The sequence below is a fragment of the Hevea brasiliensis genome, chromosome 1, assembly GCF_030052815.1.
Source record: "Hevea brasiliensis isolate MT/VB/25A 57/8 chromosome 1, ASM3005281v1, whole genome shotgun sequence".
Taxonomy (NCBI): Eukaryota; Viridiplantae; Streptophyta; class Magnoliopsida; order Malpighiales; family Euphorbiaceae; genus Hevea; species Hevea brasiliensis.
Genome location: NC_079493.1, coordinates 92,650,168 through 92,662,815, shown reverse-complemented (window position 1 = coordinate 92,662,815; position 12,648 = coordinate 92,650,168). Strand labels below are relative to the sequence as shown.

Here is a 12,648-nt window from a genome sequence, read left to right as displayed (position 1 = left end):
ATTGAATCTCTTCAAAAGAATCAGACTTGGGAGCTTGTAACATTGCCTAAGGGACAAAAAGTGGTAGGTTGCAAATGGGTGTTCAAGAAAAAGGAAGGCACTCTAAAGGTTAAAGCACCTCTATATAAGGCACGGTTGGTAGCAAAAAGCTTTACTCAGAGGGAGGGGATTGAATTTAAAGAAGTGTTTTCTCCAGTTGTGAAGCACAGTTATATCAGAGTCTTACTTGCTATGGTTGCTTTTCATAATCTAGAGCTTGAGCAACTAGATGTGAAGATAACATTTTTGCATGGTGAGTTGGAGGAGTAGATTTATATGAGTCAGCCTAAGGGATTTGTCATTCCAGGTATGAAAAACTGTGTTTGGTTGCTTAAAAAATCTTTATATGGTCTGAAACAGTCTCCCAGGTAGTGGTACAAAAGATTTGATACATTCATGGTTCATAATGGCTTTAATCGTAGTTCATATGACAGTTGTATGTATCATAAGAAGCTTTTAGATGATTCTTTTATTTATTTGCTGTTGTATGTGGATGACATAATTATTGCTGCTAAAAGCATGTCACAAATTAACATTTTGAAAAAGTAGTTGAGTGATGAGTTTGAGATAAAAGATTTGGGTGCTGCAAAGAAGATATTGGGAATGGAAATTACCAGGGATAGAAGTGTTGGGAAGCTTTTCTTGTCTCAACAGGCCTATGTTGAGAAAGTGCTTAAGCGTTTCAACATTAATAATGCTAAGCCTGTGGCTGTTCCGTTTGCTGCCCATTTCAAGTTATTTGCAGACATGTTACCTAAAACATATGAGGAGATGGAGCACATATCCAGTGTTCCCAATTAAAGTGCTGTTGGTAGCATCATGTATGCTATGGTATGCACTCGACCTGACATTTCACATGCAGTTAGTGTTATGAGTAGATACATGGCATGTCCTGGGAAAGAGCATTGGCAGGCAGTGAAATAGATTTTGAGGTATTTGAAGGGTACTACATATGTTGGTCTAACATTTGACAGGGCCAAGATGAGTGATTCAGTTGTTGACTAAGTGGATTCAAATTTTGCAGGGGATTTAGACAAGAGGAGATCTTTGACAGATTATTTGTTTACTCTTTCTAGAAGTGCTATCAGTTGGAAGGCAACATTGCAAGCTACAGTTGCTTTGTCTACCATAGAGGCTGAATATATGGCCTTAGCAGAGGTAGTAAAAGAAGTTTTATGGTTACAAGGTTTAGTGGGTGATCTTGGGTTGATACATAACAAGGCAACAGTGTTTTTGTGATAATCAGAGTGCAATACATCTCACAAAGAATTAGATGTACCATGAGCGAACTAAGCACATTGATGTCAGATATCACTTCATTCGGGATATTGTATCTTAAGGGATTATAGTTGTGTAGAAAGTCTCAACACATGATAATCCAGCAGATATGATAACCAAGGGAGTCTCAGTCAGCAAGTTTAGGCATTGCCTAGACTTGGTTGGTGTTTGTAGTGCTCAGTAATGCCTGTGTGAGGGCATATGACAAGACATAGTGTTTTGTGGTTATTTTGTTGATGATAAAGGGAATTCAACTTAAGGGAAAGAATTATTATTTTTGTGACTTGAATCTTGGATATATTTTTCATTGACCCGAATTATGACTCGACCCAAAAGTTTCGCGCTGCGACCCGATTGGGATAAAAAGTGAGATCTGTGGTAGTGGAGGAAGGCACGGACCGATTGTAATATTCTACCATTTGCGGTAGAGTTGTGAGATATTCGGGAAACACACTGGGGTTAAGATTTGAGAGTTTTGATTGATTGTATCTTGCTCTTTTCATCATAGTGAAACTTTTTCTCTTGTCTTGTCCGTGGATGTAGACCTTATGGTTGAATCACGTTAAATCTTATATTATTATTCTTCTATTTTCAATATTATGTGATTATGTGATTTATATGTGTACCTTAAATTTACGTGCTTGTTATAACATTCTCATTTCTCATTATTTATTTTATTTTCTTTTTATATCTTTATTTTTAATATTCTTTTTTTACTTTTAAAATATTCTAAATAAATATTCCCCAACGTTTGCCGCGCGACCACCCCCGTTCCAAGCATAAATTAATGAGAGTATGTCCTCGCGAATTCCACATGCAAAACAAATGGCTCGATCAACTTTTTCTCTTTAATAGTAATTTGATTCACACGAAGCTAGTCAAAATGATCACACTACTTCTTGCCCTTTGGGAGTGGGCGCATTATTAATTGCACGCGTTTTTAAGGAATTCAACAGTCTTGACAAAAAGGTCTCTGGATTCACATTCATTGTATTTATATAAATTAGTGGATATTGACAAATTTATTATAATTTTACTAGGAAACATAGTTAGTCCCGTTTTTAGACCGTTTGTGTGCATACATTTACCTTTGAGAAAAAAAGAATTTAGTGATTTAAGCAAGTTTAAGTAATTAGGGGAACTGGTATGTGATGGGGCCCTCCCTGTATAGCTCGTCTTAATTAGGCTAATTATTTAAAATTTTACATTAAATATGAATAATATGTGCTGTTTATATAAATTAATATGCTTTAATAAAATTATCAAAGTCCTATTCATCTTTTGTGTGTGTGGGCCCCTGAGAAATAAAATTTTGAAAAAAAAAAATCGATAATCTGCACCAATTTATTGTGTAATTGATTCCTTTATTTCCCAACAACACTTTAGTGCTGTCACATTGATTTCATTGTTTTATATTTTCCCTTTTCTTTTTTAATTTGCAAGTGCGACCTCCACTCCAAATCTTCAATTCTGCACTTCTTTTTCTTTCTTTCAAATTTTTTATTAATATATTATTTTCACTCCAAATTTTATATTCAAATTTAAGTAAATGCATATTGTAACACCCCAAATTTTATTAATTATGAGTATTTTTGATATTTAAATTTTATTTAAATTTTAGGAAATTTTTTGAGATTTTTCGGATTTTAAAAATCGGGTTCGATTTTCCGAAAATATAAACTTTGATGATTTTTAAAAATTTATTTAAAGACCACGTGGCAAAACTAAAAATATATTTGGAGTCTACGTATTTTTCTGAGTTTTCGAGAATTTTTTTGGAATTTTTGGACCTCGTTTTCGGTCCCGAGGCAGAGTAAAAATTCAAAATTTTGTATTTCGAATCGAATCGACCCGGACCGGATCTGACCGGTAGAATCGGACGGGTCTCTTCTCTTGGTCTTACTCTTCCTCCGCGCGCGCCTCCCCTTCTCTCTCTCTTTTCTCTCTCCTCCCCTCCCTGCCGGCGCCTCCCCTGCGCCCTCCTCGTCGGTAGCCTCCCGGCCGTCGGTCGTGCGAGCAGCCGGAAGCGCGCGATTCTCCCCCTGCGCGTCGCGCGCGCCCGACTTCCTCGGCCATCCGGCGTCCGGTCCTGCGATTGGGACGGGTCTTGTGTCAAAACCATTTACTCGCGAGCTTTCCATAGACACCAAACGCGAAATCCATCGAGCGGATTGTCCGATTTTAGCTCGGGAAGATTTTAGCCCATTTCGACTTTTGGGCTAGATTTCTCGGCAAGTGAATCCCACGAGAAAACCGAGGCTACCAGCACGCTCCACTCGACGAGGGCTTCGCGGGATATTAATTTCAAAATTTTCCGACAACGTTTTTCGGTGGGTCCCACGGAAATTCGCAGTGTATTTTCGAGCATTAAATAAGCTTAGAAAATTCTGAAAAATTTATGTACTAACCCCCGTGTTATGGGCTTCGTGTAGGTATTCTCATTTCGCGGAAATTCGACGATTGGCCAAGATGCGAAATTAGGCGAACGGACCGTTCTGGAAAAGTCTCGAATTGGGCGAGGTTTTGGCTAGCCCCCATTGTCGGGCGTCGGCGCGTTCCCGAAGTCGGAATCGGCAAAGGTAAACCCGAACCTTGTTTTTTCGTAATTTTCTAGTGCTTAAATAGGATTAAAAATCCATAAAATATTCGTGGTAGCTTAGAAAATTACGATTCTTTTTGCAATAGCTTAGTAATATTGCTAAGGACCGCGGGGCAAAGTTTTAGAATCTTTAGAGTTGATTTGGGCAGTTTTTGCAAAAATGGTCAATTATAGGGACTAAATTGAAATTTTACATATTGTGATGAATGATTGGTTTGGTGGGCCCAGGAGGGGCTGTGTGATATGACTGAGTTGTGGATATATGGATTGTGAGTATAGAAGTGTGTTTTGAACCCTTTTTCATGTTGGTTAGGTCCTAGGTATAGGGGGGACTCTGTCGGATTTTCGTCACGACTTAGGACTTATTTTGGTCTTTTCTTGATTTGTATTGAGTCATTTGTATTAAATGATTGTAATATGATTGTCGGTGAGCGGAATGACCTTCTTCCTCCGCCCGACCACCACGGTGATTTGTCGTCAAGTGCATGAGTAAAATATTAATTTTAAGCGTAATTTCGATATTATTATATGTTGGCATGCCCATGCATCACTTATATGCATATATTTATGTAGTTAAACTCTAGGCACGAATTATGTTGCATTGATAGCGTTAATGTGCCATGAGTGTTATTGTGGTAATTTGGAGCGGTGTCGTGCGTTGGCGTGCGTGTGATGTGGTGTGGACTATGGATGGGGCGGGTAGACACGGCTTGAGTTCTTGTTTGGGACCGGTCCTTGGGGTAGACACGGCTTGAGTTCTTCACAGGACCCGATTTGGTATTTAAGTGGAAGTCAGAAGTGAGTTCTTGGCACAGTTGGATTTAAGAGAGGCGTATAGGATCGGCTCCCATATACTATGAATGATGTTACGAGGTGTGTGAGTGCTCCAAATTACCTTTTGATGCTATGATGTGAATATGATGTTGATGTTGCATTTCACTCTACGAGTTGCATTAGTTTGAGATAGTTATAGAGATTATAGTTAAGATTGATATTTTACTCTACGAGTTGAGCGCTCACTCTGTTCAAAAATTTTTCTGAGCCGCAGGAGGATATTTTATTAGGATTAACTGCTTTTATACTTGCGAGTTGTTTATCAATATTGTGTAATTTTAATTACTCCTAGAATTTCCGCATGTGTTAGCGGTATTTATTTGAATTTGATGTAATATTTTTATCATGTTGGACTGTAAACTTAAATATGTTATGCATGTTGATAGATTGGATGAGGAGTGAGCTCCCATTTATTTTATGTTCATGATTATGTGGAGGGTGAGCTTAGCTCCCCAATTGAGTAATTATTGTGTTTACAGGTCGGGTGAGTCAAAACTCCCCGTTGGAAAGTCCATTTTATGGCGGACTCTGTCCGTTTGTTTTCTTGAAATTGGGCCCAAATGGGCCTTAGAGTTGGGTTAATGAATAGTTAAGGCTTACTACGGGCCTCGGGGCTTTAGGGTGGCCAGTCTAGTCTTGAGTCGGCCCATAGGTTGGGTCGTGACAAATGTGGTATCGAGCTTAGGCTCCAGATTCTTAGGGAATATTGTCTAAAGTGTTGGGAAGAGTCTAATAGGAGTCACATGCGGAAATATAGGGTCCACATTCGTCTTGCATTGTCATCTTTGCTTCTAGTTTGCTCCATATGTTATGTATAAATATGAGTCTATAGAGCTGTATAATGTGCAGTTTTGAATTTTGTGGGCTAATCTTCTTTGAATTTCGGAAAATGCGTAGAAGCAGGAGAGCTGCCACTGCACCAGAACCAGATGTGCCCGACGAAGTGTCGGCATAGGATGAGGCGCCTGCCCCGAGGAGGCGGGGTAGGAGGCCTAGAGCTGCTCAAGTAGAGGAGCGACCAACCCGATCTGAGAGCAGTCCTTTATGGCACGGTCCCATGGACCCCATGGCGGCTACTCTAGTAGTGCGAAGAACCATCGACATGATGGCTCGGTATATAGTCCATCCTCCACAGCGATCCACGCACCACGAGAGAATCTTACAAGCGGATCATAAACTTCAAGAAGTTGGTGCGGTACTTATGATGTGTCGACGGCGCATATCGGTTTTAGATTCCTGACGGCGAGAGCGAGTCTGATTGGTGATAGAAGATTGGTAGAGTGTATGCGGCCGCGTCATGGGGCCTATGCCTAGACAATGGATGAATGACTACGTGTTACCCGGATGGAGGGTTTGACATGGGCTCGGTTGTGGAACTTTTTGTCAATCGGTTTGTGCGAAAGCTTGAGAGATCGAAGCGGTGGGCCTTTGAGGCCTTAAGGCGAATGGCAGTGCAGCAGATGAATATGCTCTGAAATTTACGGAATTGGCGAGATATGCCCCTGTAGCGATGCTACTGAGAAAAGATGAAGGTGAAAAGATTCCTAAAGGGGCTTGGCGGGAGGTATGCGAACACAGCCATGATGTCGATCGATCTTTTGATGTGGTGGTGGATCGAGCAGACAGTTGAGGTTAGCTATCTTTGTGGATGACGGAAGAGCAAAGAAAAAGCAGGCGAGAGGTTCTTGGTGTTCCCCACATGGGTACTATGGATAGTGGTGGCCAAACTACTTACAGAGGAAGAAGCGAGAAATAAGAGGAGTGGATTTAGACACAAATCGAGGGTTCGAACCAGTGCGGATCAGCGGTGGTAACGATTCGAGGCAAAGCGATTACGGCTCTGGTTGAGATCCTCTTTGTACCGTGTGCACGATGTGGAAGAGGACATTGAGACCTTGTTTGATGGGGTCGAGTATGCTTGAGTGTGTGGCCAACCGGGCCACTTTGCTAGAAGCGCCCGTTTTGATGAGCCAGATGGGGTCACGAGGTTACATTGCAAATGTTCCTCGACAATTGTATCCGGTGCTTCCAACATGGCGGCGATCGATTCGGTGGATGAGGCGAGGACAAGGGGCGTGGATTTGGAGGCGGTCGGGAGGTAGAAGTCGATGTCGAGTTACGCCACTCGGGGTAGGGGACAAGCTCGAGTTTTCACGACCCACGGGATGCTCAAGCTTCAAATGCAGTTGTGGCAGGTATTCTTCTGGTCTATTCTTATGAGGCTCGTGTTTTGATAGATCCGGGTGCTACGCACTCATTTGTCTCCCCTGTGTTTGCCATGAGGTTGGGTAGAAACCCTACAACTTTAGAATGCCCTTTGTCAGTAGCTACCCCACTTAGCGACAACATAGAGGTAGATATGGTTTTTCGGGGTAGCCCAGTGGTAGTGGATGGAAAGATCCTCCCGGCCGGACTTGGTTCCTCTACCGATAATGGATTTCGATGTAATCACGGGGATGGGTGGTTGGCGACTCATTATGCCACCTTAGGCTGCGAGGAACAAAGGTGTATTTCCACATACGGTGTGGAAGAGTTTAGTTTTGTTGGTGACAGGAGAGTGTCTCCATATATTTTGGTTTCAGCAATTAGTGCTAGTAAAATGTTGAGGCGTGGATGAAAAGTGTTTTTGGCTTTAGTGATAGATACATCTGTAGAAGGTGTCAGCATGGAAAATGTTCCTGTTGTCAGAGAATTTATGGATGTCTTCCCTGAAGAGCTTCCAGGGTTGCCACCGGGAAGGAAATAGAGTTACGCATTGATGTTATTTGGTACAAACCCCATATCGATGCCACCTTACGGGATGGCACCAGTGAGAATTGAAAGAGTGAAGGAGCAACTACGGGAGCTTTTGGACAAGGGTTTCATACGTCAGAGCACTTCACCACAGGGTGCTCTGTTCTATTTGTGAGAAAGAAGGATGGGTCATTGAGGTTGTGTATCGACTACGGCTGAACAAGGTCCTTTGTGAAGAACAAGTATCCACTTCCTCGGATCGATGATTTGTTTGATCGGCTCAAGGAGCTAGATTCTTTTCAAGATAGACTGCGATCGGGCTACCATCGATTGAGAATCGGGAATGAGGGCGTGTCCAAAGCGGCTTCGAGGACAAGATATGGTCATTATGAGTTCTTGGTGATGTCTTTTGGACTCACTAATGCACCAGCGACCTTCATGGACTTGATGAGCAGGGTGTTCAAGCCATTTTGGACCGTTTGTCATCGTATTCATAGATGACATTCAGTATACTCGGTGAGGAAGAACACGTGTGGCACTTGAGGATGGTGTTGCGGACTTTGAGGAGCACCGGTATATGCCAAATTTTCAAAATGTGAATTTTGGCTAGAAAGCATCTCATTCTTGGGACACGTGGTTTCTAGAGCGGTATTCAAGTGGATCCCAAGAAAATTGAAGGCATGGCGATTGGCTTAGGCCTACAATGATCAGCGAGGTGCGAAGTTTTAGGTTTAGCTGGTTACTATAGGCGTTTTGTACAAGATTTCTCGGGATAGCGGCTCCTAACTAAGTTGACCGGGAAGAATGTTCCATTCATTTGAATGGATATTTGTGAGGTGAGTTTCGAGAAACTCAAGGAGTGTCTAACCACGCCCCTGTGTTGACACTACTGTGAGTGGTGAAGGATACACCGTGTATTGTGGCGCCTCGAGTTGGCCTAGGGTGTGTCTTGATGCGAGAATGGAAAGGTAGTGGCTTATGCTTCAAGGCGGTGAAGAGGCATGAGCGAGAACTACCCCACCCATGATTTGGAAATGGCGGTGTAATCTTTGCACTAAAAATCTGGAGACACTACGTATGGTGAAGTGTGCGAGATATACACCGACCATAAGAGTTTGAAGTACATCTTCCAGAGAGGACTTGAACTTGAGGCAGAGGAGATGGATGGAGCTTACGAAAGACTATGATTGCACCATCGGTACCACCACAGGAAGGCCAATGTTGTAGCAGATGCCTTGAGCGAGAAAATCTTACAGCGATTTGGCGCACATTTGATGAAGAGACCATTGATTCGGAGGTACATGAGTTGATGGATCAAGGTTTAATCCTAGATCATCGGATGAGGGGTATTGTTGGCTCACTTTTGGTGAGGCCGGACTTGAGGGACGAGTTAGAGTTTCCCGGCCACGAGACCAACAATTGATGAAGATCATAGAAAGAGTACGACAAGGTGAAGGTGGTGAGTTTGGATTTGCCAATGATGGCGCCCTAGTGCAAGGTTCTAGGATATGTGTGCCCGATGTGGACAACCTCGGGAATGAAATCATGCGAGAGGCACACTACACAGCATGCAGTGTCACCGAGTTCCACCAAGATGTACCATGATGTGAAAGATAGCTCTTTGGTGGAATGGCATGAAGAGAGACATAGCGGACTTTGTGTCCAAGTGCTTGACTTGTCGGAAGGTGAAGTTTGAACACGAGAGCCGTCGGGGAAGTGCAAGAGCTCCTATCCCGAGAATGGAAGTGGGAAATGATCACTATGGATTTTGTGGTAGGTTGCCTCGTACCACGCGAGGATATGATTCGATATGGGTAATTGTAGACCGCTTGACCAAATCGGCTCACTTCTTACCTTAAAGACTACATACTCGTGGCACGCAGTATGCGGCTCTACATTAGAAATAGTCAGTTGCATGGAGTTAAACTTCCATAATATCGATAGAGGGCCCCATTCACTTCTCGGTTTTGGAGAAAGTTGCGGGAGGCACTTGGCACACAATTGAACTTGATCTGACCTTCCACCCTCGACAGACGGACGATCAGAAAGGACAATCCAAACAACTGGAAGACATGCTTCGCATGAGTGTCTTGGATTTTGGAGGTCAATGGGATGACGATTAGCTTTGGTGGAGTTTGCCTATAACAACGATTATCACTCCGGCATAGGGATGGCACCCTATGAGGCACTATATGGAAGAAAGTGTAGGTCTCCTGCGTGTTGGGCGAGAAATGGGGAAGCGAAGGTGCATGATGTAGACCTAGTGCAGTACACTTGAGGTAGTTCCTTTAATCGAGGAGCGGCGAGGCGGCTTTGATGAAGCAGAAGAGTTATGCACCCAGACGGAGGGATGTGGAGTTTGCGATGGCGACTATGTATTCTGAAGGTTTCTCCAATGAAGGAGTCATGAGATTTGGAAAGAAGGGCAAGTTGGCACCTCGGTATATTGGACCTTTTGAGGTTCTTGATAGAGTTGGAGCGATTGCCTCGGTTGGAACTACCACCCAACCTTTCTCACGTTCATCCGTGTTTCACATCTCCATGCTCGGAAATACATTCCCGATCCTTCTCACGTCTTTGCGTAGGATGTGATAGAGCTAAAGAGAACTTGACATTTGAGGAGCGACTGTAGCCATAGTGGACTACCAAGTGAGGCAGTGAGATCTAAGCAGTCCCTATGGTTAAGGTTTTGTGGAGAGTCGATCGGTGGAAGAGTGCACTGGAGTCGAGCGGGACATGCGTAGCAAGTACGTATTTGTTCAATGCATAATCATGTGTTTTATTACGCCTTGTGTAAAAATTCGAGGGCGAATTTTTACGTAAGAGGAAGAATGTAACACCCCAAATTTTATTAATTATGAGTATTTTTGATATTTAAATTTTATTTAAATTTTAGGAAATTTTGAGATTTTTGGATTTTAAAAATCGGGTTCGATTTTCGAAAATATAAACTTTGATGATTTTTAAAAATTTATTTAAAGACCACGTGGCAAAACTAAAAATATATTTGGAGTCTACGTATTTTTACGAGTTTTAGAATTTTTGAAATTTTGGACCTCGTTTTGGTCCGAGGCGATAAAAATTCAAAATTTTGTATTTGAATCGAGCCGGCCGAATCGAGCCGGACCGGATCGGGCCGGTCGAATCGGACCGTCTCTTCTCTTTTCTTCCTCTTCCTCCATGCGACGCCTCCCCCTTCTCTCTCTCTTTTCTCTCTCCTCCCCTCCCCTGCCACGGCCCGCCTCCCTGCGCCCTCCTCGCCCCGCCTCGGCCGTCGGCCCGAGCAGCGGAAGCGCGCGATTCCCCCCCTGCGCGCGTCGCGCCGCTTCGACTTCCTCGGCCAAATCCGGCCGATCCGGTCCGATTGGACCGGTCTTGTGTCCAAACCATCTACTCGGCGAGAGCTTTCCATAGACACCAAGAACGCCGAAATCCATCGAGCGGATTGTCTGATTTTAGCTCGGGAATATTTTAGCCCATTTCGACTTTTGGGCTAGATTTCTCGAAAACCGTGAATCCCACGAGAAAACCGAGGCTACCGACGCTCCACTCGGCGAGGGCTTCGGGATATTAATTTCAAAATTTTCCGACAACGTTTTTGGTGGGTCCCACGGAAATTGCGATGTATTTTCGAGCATTAAATAAGCTTAGAAAATTCTGAAAAATTTATGTACTAACCCCCGTGTTATGGGCTTCGTGTAGGTATTCTCATTTCGCGGAAATTCGACGATTGGCCAGGTGCGAAATTGCGATGCACGTTCACGGAAAAGTCTCGAATTGGGCGAGGTTTTGGCTAGCCCCCATTGTCGACGTCGCGTTCGAAGTCGGAATCGGCAAAGGTAAACCCGAACCTTGTTTTTTCGTAATTTTCTAGTGCTTAAATAGGATTAAAAATCCATAAAATATTCGTGGTAGCTTAGAAAATTACGATTCTTTTTGCAATAGCTTAGTAATATTGCTAAGGACCGCGGGGCAAAGTTTTAGAATCTTTAGAGTTGATGTGGGCGATTTTGCAAAAATGGTCAATTATAGGGACTAAATTGAAATTTTACATATTGTGATGAATGATTGGTTTGGTGGGCGGGAGGGCTGTGTGATATGACTGAGTTGTGGATATATGGATTGTGAGTATAGAAGTGTGTTTTGAACCCTTTTTGGTTAGGTCCTAGGTATAGGGGGGACTCTGCCGGATTTTCGGCACGACTTAGGACGTATTTGGGTCTTTTCTTGATTTGTATTGAGTCATTTGTATTAAATGATTGTAATATGATTGTCAGGTGAGCCGGGACAGCCTTCTTCCTCCGCCCAGCCACCACAGTGATTTGTCGTCAAGTCTGTGAGTAAAATATTAATTTTAAGCTGTAATTTCGATATTATTATATGTTCAGATGCCCATGCATCACTTATATGCATATATTTATGTAGTTAAACTCTAGGCACGAATTATGTTGCATTGATAAGCTGTTAATGTGCCATGAGTGTTATTGTGGTAATTTGGAGGCGGTGTGCGTGCGTTGGCGTGCGTGTGATGTGGTGTGGACTATGGATAGGGCGGGTAGACACGGCTTGAGTTCTTGGCAGGACCGGTCCTTCGGGTAGACACGGCTTGAGTTCTTCGTGGGACCCGATTTGGTATTTAAGTGGAAGTCCGAAGTGAGTTCTTCACTGCACAGTTGGATTTAAGAGAGTCAGATAGGGATCGGCTCCCATATACTATGAATGATGTTACAGGTGTGTGAGTGCTCCAAATTACCTTTTGATGCTATGATGTGAATATGATGTTGATGTTGCATTTCACTCTACAGGTTGCATTAGTTTCAGATAGTTATAGAGATTATAGTTAAGATTGATATTTTACTCTCTGAGTTGAACGCTCACTCCTGTTCAAAAATTTTTACAGGCCGCAGGAGGATATTTTATTACAGATTAACAAGCTTTTATACTTCGCAGGTTGTTTATCAATATTGTGTAATTTTAATTACTCCTAGAATTTCCGCATGTGTTAGCAGTATTTATTTGAATTTGGTCTGTAATATTTTTATCATGTTGGACCTGTAAACTTAAATATGTTATGCATGTTGATGGATTGGATGAGGGAGCTGAGCTCCCATTTATTTTATGTTGATGAGTATGTGGAGGGTGAGCTGAGCTCCCCAATTGAGTAA

The 12,648-nt window shown here is 42.8% G+C and overlaps 1 long non-coding RNA gene across 1 annotated transcript; it reads left to right on the top strand.

Annotated features, from left to right (window-relative positions):
- Positions 1-3,866: 3,866 nt before the first annotated feature.
- LOC131179113 (uncharacterized) lies at positions 3,867-12,648 on the top strand. Its single transcript, XR_009148089.1, has 3 exons — positions 3,867-3,896; positions 11,761-11,819; positions 12,384-12,648. It is a non-coding gene; the product is annotated as an uncharacterized LOC131179113 (long non-coding RNA).